This window comes from Tachysurus vachellii, chromosome 11 (assembly GCF_030014155.1).
Source record: "Tachysurus vachellii isolate PV-2020 chromosome 11, HZAU_Pvac_v1, whole genome shotgun sequence".
Classification (NCBI taxonomy): Eukaryota; Metazoa; Chordata; class Actinopteri; order Siluriformes; family Bagridae; genus Tachysurus; species Tachysurus vachellii.
The window spans coordinates 24,390,122-24,397,621 of NC_083470.1; positions in this window are offsets into that span (position 1 = coordinate 24,390,122).

A 7,500-nucleotide genomic window follows, 5' to 3' on the forward strand; every position below is an offset into this window, starting at 1 on the left:
TGGAAATGATGAGCTAACAACAGTTAGAGAAGCTTTTCATCTTCCTTAATGTCCATGAACACGCACACACACCCACATATATGAAGCATCTTTTGATGGCAGATGTGATGTGTGTTTGGTTTACTTGTTTACTTTAATCTCTTCTATTGCTCATCAATTATGCAGGAAAAAAATATAAACATAACCCCAAACACCCACAATTTGTGAAAGCTCATGTAAAGGGTAACAGCTTTGAAGATGATAAAAGGAAGATCTTTCTATCCACTCAGAGTCATCATGACTGTATTTACCAGGGCCTTTAATGTACGCAAAAGAATCATTTGCTTAATATTAACTTAGATATACACTAATGTTTTATCCCATGTTTTATTTATTATTACTTTTTTTTGAGAAATTGTATTATTTCTCAGTATTAGCAAAGTCCTTATAGTCAAGTTTTAATACTTTTCTAAATAACAAATCTAATTAAAATATATCAGTGATTTGTGAGTGTGTCAGTGTGTCAGAAGGTTTCAGTGTGTCTCAGTGTCTCAGTGTGTTTCAGTGCGTTTCAGTGTGTCTCAGTGTGTTTCAGTGCGTTTCAGTGTGTCTCAGTGTGTCTCAGTGCGCTTCAGTGCATCTTAGTGCGTCTCAGTGTGTCTCAGTGTGTTTCAGTGTGTTTCAGTGTGTCTTAGTGCGTCTCAGTGTGTCTCAGTGTGTTTCAGTGTGTTTCAGTGTGTCTCAGTGTGTCTCAGTGTGTTTCAGTGTGTCTCAGTGTGTTTCAGTGTGTTTCAGTGTGTTTCAGTGTGTCTCAGTGTGTTTCAGTGTGTCTCAGTGTGTTTCAGTGTGTCTCAGTGTGTTTCAGTGTGTCTCAGTGTGTTTCAGTGTGTCTCAGTGTTTCAGTGTGTTTCAGTGTGTTTCAGTGTGTCTCAGTGTGTCTCAGTGTGTTTCAGTGTGTCTCAGTGTGTTTCAGTGTGTCTCAGTGTGTTTCAGTGTGTCTCAGTGTTTCAGTGTGTTTCAGTGTGTTTCAGTGTGTCTCAGTGTGTTTCAGTGTGTCTCAGTGTGTTTCAGTGTGTTTCAGTGTGTCTCAGTGTGTTTCAGTGTGTCTCAGTGTGTTTCAGTGTGTCTCAGTGTTTCAGTGTGTTTCAGTGTGTTTCAGTGTGTCTCAGTGTGTTTCAGTGTGTCTCAGTGTGTTTCAGTGTGTCTCAGTGTGTTTCAGTGTGTCTCAGTGTTTCAGTGTGTTTCAGTGTGTTTCAGTGTGTCTCAGTGTGTTTCAGTGTGTCTCAGTGTGTTTCAGTGTGTCTCAGTGTGTTTCAGTGTGTCTCAGTGTTTCAGTGTGTTTCAGTGTGTTTCACTGTGTCTCAGTGTTTCAGTGTGTTTCAGTGTGTTTCAGTGTGTTTCAGTGTGTCTCAGTGTGTTTCAGTGTGTTTCAGTGTGTTTCAGTGTGTTTCAGTGTGTCTCAGTGTGTTTCAGTGTGTCTCAGTGTGTTTCAGTGTGTTTCAGTGTGTTTCAGTGTGTCTCAGTGTGTTTCAGTGTGTTTCAGTGTGTTTCAGTGTGTCTCAGTGTGTCTCAGTGTGTTTCAGTGTGTTTCAGTGTGTCTCAGTGTGTTTCAGTGTGTCTCAGTGTTTCAGTGTGTGTCCATCTGATCACAGTGTTCAGTATCAGACAGGTGTAGAGTTATACTATGAACTAATGGACAGTTTTACATATTTAAACAAATTCCACCCAAGTCATTAAGAGATTATGGGTTGTTTTGAAGTTTGGGAGCTAACTTTAGGTGTAACTTTAGGTGTGTGTGTGTGTGTGTGTGTGTGTGTGTGTGTGTGTGTGACAGACAGGTCTGATCACACCAGTGGTACAGAATGAATTATGTGTTTAGCTCTTCGCCTGAGGAGATTTCAAGTCTCTGCAATGTTTTATTGTTTCAGCTTAAGTGCTCAGATTATGCAGCCGGGTTTCTTTCACTCACTCTCTCACTCACTCCCACACACATACACACACACACACACACAGGATGGTTACGCTTCACCTCCGCTTTAAGCATGTGTGTTTGTGTGTGCATGTGTGTCACTGTACGTATATACATGCACTGAGCACTCCTCTTTCATTGTCACCTCTTCTTCTCTGCAGTCACTTGAGTGAGGTGTGTGTGTGTGTGAGTGAGAGAGAGAGAGAGAGAGAGAGAGAGAGAGAGAGAGAGAGAGAGACGATCAGCTAAAGATGCAAGGCATGTTTTGAAGCGAACTTTGATCTAAGATGGGTTCCAGTGACCTTTAAAAAGCAGATGACGTATTTTCAAACACACACACACATGCATGCACACACACAGGTTTTGACAGCAAACACTTCAACACTTCCACAAACCCAGACATGAAGGATGCTTACAGATAAATGGCATTTGGAATGGAGCCAAGACAAGATTCTCAAAACCTTATTTTCTCCCAAGTTTGGTCAATTCCCTGCCAACAGCCAGGTCTTATAAGATCAAGACAAATCTATCTATAAATGTTTCTGAGTGTAACATTCAGAGGAAAGCGTTATCTGCCCTGTTCCGCATACGTGAGCTCAAAGATTCCTATGAATAGCTAGTGTCCCTGTGAGTGACAGGTGAGAACGAATATGCCCCTCCTTCTCAGAGATCACAGCCTATTTTGCTCCTTCGGGTTGCCCCCTGGCTACGGATGGCTGTGGCATCACCGGGATTCAAAACTGTCATATTTCTGACTGTAGTGTGAACACTTTCCTGTTGTGATTTAAAACACACAGAACAGTTCAGTGTTGTGTAGAAAATCTTGACAGTACTGGAATTTGAACTCTTAATCATCCCTGATCGACTAGACGGAAACAAGCGTTGGAAACCCGCTCGGTCGTTCCGAAATGGATTGTCTTGTTGTACTTTGCAGGTTGTAACACATCCGGATACCTGAAACTCGATGCGACCCTTACCACAAAGTGTGCACTTCATTTGGTTCCCTTCTAGCTGCTTGTCTCTCTTCTAGTAAACATCTCCGATTTGAACAATGGCATCTTTCATCTCCTTTCTATTGTTCAGCACCTGTGTGTGTGTGTGTGTGTGTGTGTATGTGTAGTGGGACAGTGTGAGTGACACAGGGGTGTGTTATAGAGATGTGTTCCTACAGATGCTGCGGGAGAGGTAGAGTTTCTGTCTGCATGTTTATAGAAATGGATAATGTTCATCTTGAGTGTGTGAGACACACACACACACACACACAGACAATGTTTCCCAAAGTCCAATGTCTGAGTAATTTAAATATATAAATCCATTTCACACAATTTTATTATTATGTATGACAGACTTTATAAGCTCGTTTATGTCACTTATTTATACGTCTTTCAAGTAGCATAGATTTTCTAATAAAACATATAATATCTAAAGTCTAGGTGGAGTAAAATGCTGTGTTAAAGTGCAGAAAGGGTTCTATACCATATACGTAGTGAGCATATAGTGAACAGGAAGACTTTTGGGATGGATGTAAATTTATCAATAACAAAATGAAAAAAATAAACTAATAAATGAACCCACATCGAGCTGATTAAAGAGAGCTTAATCCATTCTGTGTACTTGTATAAAAATATATGAAATAAAGCAAAAAAAATAATAATCTGAACTATTAAATATGTATTAATATATAATTGATAAAGCTAATCAGGGGGCACGGTGGCTTAGTGGTTAGCACGTTCGCCTCACACATCCAGGGTTGGGGGTTCGATTCCCGCCTCCACCTTGTGTGTGTGGAGTTTGCATGTTCTCCCCGTGCCTCGGGGGTTTCCTCCGGGTACTCCGGTTTCCTCCCCCGGTCCAAAGACATGCATGGTAGGTTGATTGGCATTTCTGGAAAATTGTCCATAGTGTGTGATTGTGTGAGTGAATGAGAGTGTGTGTGTGTGCCCTGCTATGGGTTGGCACTCCATCAAGGGTGTATCCTGCCATGACGCCTGAGATAGGCACAGGCTCCCCGTGACCCGAGGTAGTTCAGATAAGCGGTAGAAGATGAATGAATGAATGAATGAATGAATGAATAAAGCTAATCAGATTAAAATGAGCCATCAAAATGGTCTCTTAATTTGGTTCACTAGGCTACACGATCATGAGGAAGACTGCTGATCTGTCAGTTGTTCAGAAGACAATCCCTTTACAAGGAGGGTAAGCCACAAACATCCATTGCCAAAGAAGCTGGCTGTTCATAGACTGCTGTATCCAAGCATGTTAACAGAAAGTTGAGTGGAAGGAAAAAAGCGTGGATGAAAAAGATACACAACCAACCGTGAGAACCGCAGACTTGAGAGACTTGTCAAGCAAATTCGATTCTACAGTTGTCATATTGCTCTTGTTCCTCATATGGCTACAGTTGTCATATTCCTCTTGTTAAGCCACTCCTGAACCACAGACAATGTCAGAGGAGTCTTAGCTGTGCTAAGGAGGAGAAGAACCGGACTGTTACCCAGTGGTCCAAAGTCCTCTTTTCAGATGAGAGCAAGTTTTGTATTTCATTTGGAAACCAAGGTCCTAGAGTCTGGAGAAAGAGTGAAGAAGCTCATAGCCCAAGTTGCTTGCAGTCCAGTGTTAAGTTTCAACAGTCTGTGATGATTTGGTGTGCATGTAATCTGCTGGTGTTGCTCCACTGTGTTTTTTTTTTTTTTTGAAAACCAAAGTCGCCGCACTCGTTAACCAAGAAATCTTAGAGCACTTCATGCTTCCTTCTGCTGACCAGCTTTTTAAAGATGCTGATTTCATTTTCCAGCAGGATTCGGCACCTTCACACATTGCCAAAAGCATCAAAAGTTGGTTAAATGACCATGGTGTTGGTGTGTGTTTGACTGGCCAGCTCACCAAACCTGAACACCACAGAGAATATACTGCATGAGTTATTGTCAAGAGGAAAATGAGAAACAAGAGACCAAAAAAATGCCGACGAGCTTGAGATAGTTTCGAGAATTGGTGGGTTTTTGTTAAATGTGATCTAAAATCATCACAGATAAAAGTACCAAAGACTTGAACTACTTCAGTCTGTGTGAACTGAATGTACAGTATATAATACACAAGTTTCTCTATTTGAGTTGAATTACTGAAATAAATGAACTTTTCTACGACATTTAAATTTATTGAGATGCACCTATATATATATATATATATATACATATACATACATGCATATATATCATATGATATATGGTTTGTACATAATTGCCACACACACACACACACACACACACACACACACACACATACACACACACCTACCTTACCAGATGCGAGTCATTTCTCAGATCCACCCACATGCGCTCACATGAACACACACCTGTGGCCTCAGAGTCCCAACACACACTGTTTGTGTTGCACTGAATCTCTTAAGAGGCAGAGGGATAGAGATTATCTAAAGAAACATTCTAATCTAAGTCTTTTCCATCTTCAACATGGAAAGCTATAATACTACAGATACAACACTCGGTGACAGACGAAACCGCTACCGTTTATTTACTACACATGTATTAAATATGAACCCAAATCCCAATAGTAAGACTCTATTTGCTCACTAAAGCCTTCTCACAAGTTTCGACTTCTCTCTCTGGCTTTATCTTTATCTCAGACTGATCTGACATGATCCCTAGAATTAAAATGAGGTCCGAGAGATAACGTCGCTGAACGCAGCACAGGCATCAGTTTGCTCGGGTGGTTTGATGTTTTATGAAACTTTAAAATTATGCCTTGTAATGCGATCGGACCGGAATGGGTGCATTCTTACCTTGCGGCGTCGGGTGGCTGAAAATAATATCTAGAACCAATAGATTGTGAGAAAGCATGAGAATAGTGAGATAGTGAGAGTAGGTCCGAGCATATCATATAGTACTCACAGTAAACGGCTAAAATAATAGCAATAATAATGATAATAATAATGTTGTTTTTTATATAATATAATAAATAAAGCACACAATAGTCTTGGGGCTGATTAGTTGTGTGTGTGTGTATGTGTATGTGTGTGTGTGTTGAGGTAAAAAGAAGCCGTTTGCAATTATTAGAGGCGAGACACGGGAGAGTCATTACAGAAGAATCTGGAATTATTGCAGCGCTCCCATCAACCATTGGGCAGGGCCACACACACACACACAGTTAGATTGACACAAGTTGACAGGTTTGTTGAGCAAAAAAAACAAACAGACACATAAGTATAGACATGATGTTTAATTTGAACCATATAGAAAAAAAAAGGGAGTTGAAAGAAGGGTCACGTGACCTCTTTGAGACAGTCGAGATGAAAAAGGAAACAAGAAAACACAAACAGACGGATATATTGACGGAGAGCTGGAAAAGAAAGAAGAGAGAAGATTGCTGAGAAGGGTGCGACAGTGAGATGAAGGAGTGTCAGAGTGATTTCCATACACCTGATCCATGGATCCGGTGCGAGTGCGTGAAAGCGTGTGAAGTCCTCTTTGATGTCTTCACCTTGCCAAGGAGCTCTTGAGAGAAAGTAAACGCGCGGAACGAGGCGTTTGTAAACACACGGCTAATGTTCAAACCTGAGTACACACACACACACACACACACACACACACACACACACACGTGCACTCAGACAAAACAAGGTTTATTTCCATTTTATATTTGTTCTCCTTGTGTCGCAGGCTTGTTTGTTTATGGGAATATTCCAGACAGCAAGACTGGAATAGATCACAGTGCGTCGCCTTGTGATTGACGATCAAGAAGGTGAAGCAGACGAGAAGACACAACAAACAACCAAAGCAAACCTGATCTATAGGTGTGTCATTACAAGCCATGGGGAACGTGTGTATTTTTGGTTCACTCCTGTATTACATTTTGATACAAATTCCAAAACGTATTTTTTTCTGGTGTTCGAGTTTTTTTTTTTTTTTTTTTTTTTTGCATCAACAGTATTAGCTTAATGTTAGTGTTTAGTTTCATCTCTTTTGGAAATTCCGACCAAGCCGTGACCATCTGGAGGAATTAAAATCTGCTCATTCATTTCAATATATATAAAAATATATATTCATTTATTAATTACAGGATTTGTGTTTTATTCCTGACGTAACGATTCCACGGCATCATGGATTTTTCTCCCTTTAATGTTAGTCTCAAGAGTTTTATTCCTCTTATTCAACTTTAATTTGTCAACAAATTATTTTCTCCAGCGCTTGTTCTACCCAGGGGAACGTGGAGCCTATACTAGGGGACTAGGGGGTACGAGACAAAACTTATTACGGGGCACAAGCACATAAATAATCACACACTATTACAGACAATTTAGTGATGCTGATCAGACTTTAAAAAAAGCAAAGGACTGGGGAGGGAACAAGAGGCCACAGAGGAAACCCTGACACGCATAAGAACACGGAATCAAACCGCCAACCCAGAAGGTGTGAGGAAAACATTCATTCATTCATCTTCTACCGCTTATCCGAACTACCTCGGGTCACGGGGAGCCTGTGCCTATCTCAGGCGTCATAGGGCATCAAGGCAGGATACACCCTGGACGGAGTGCCAAC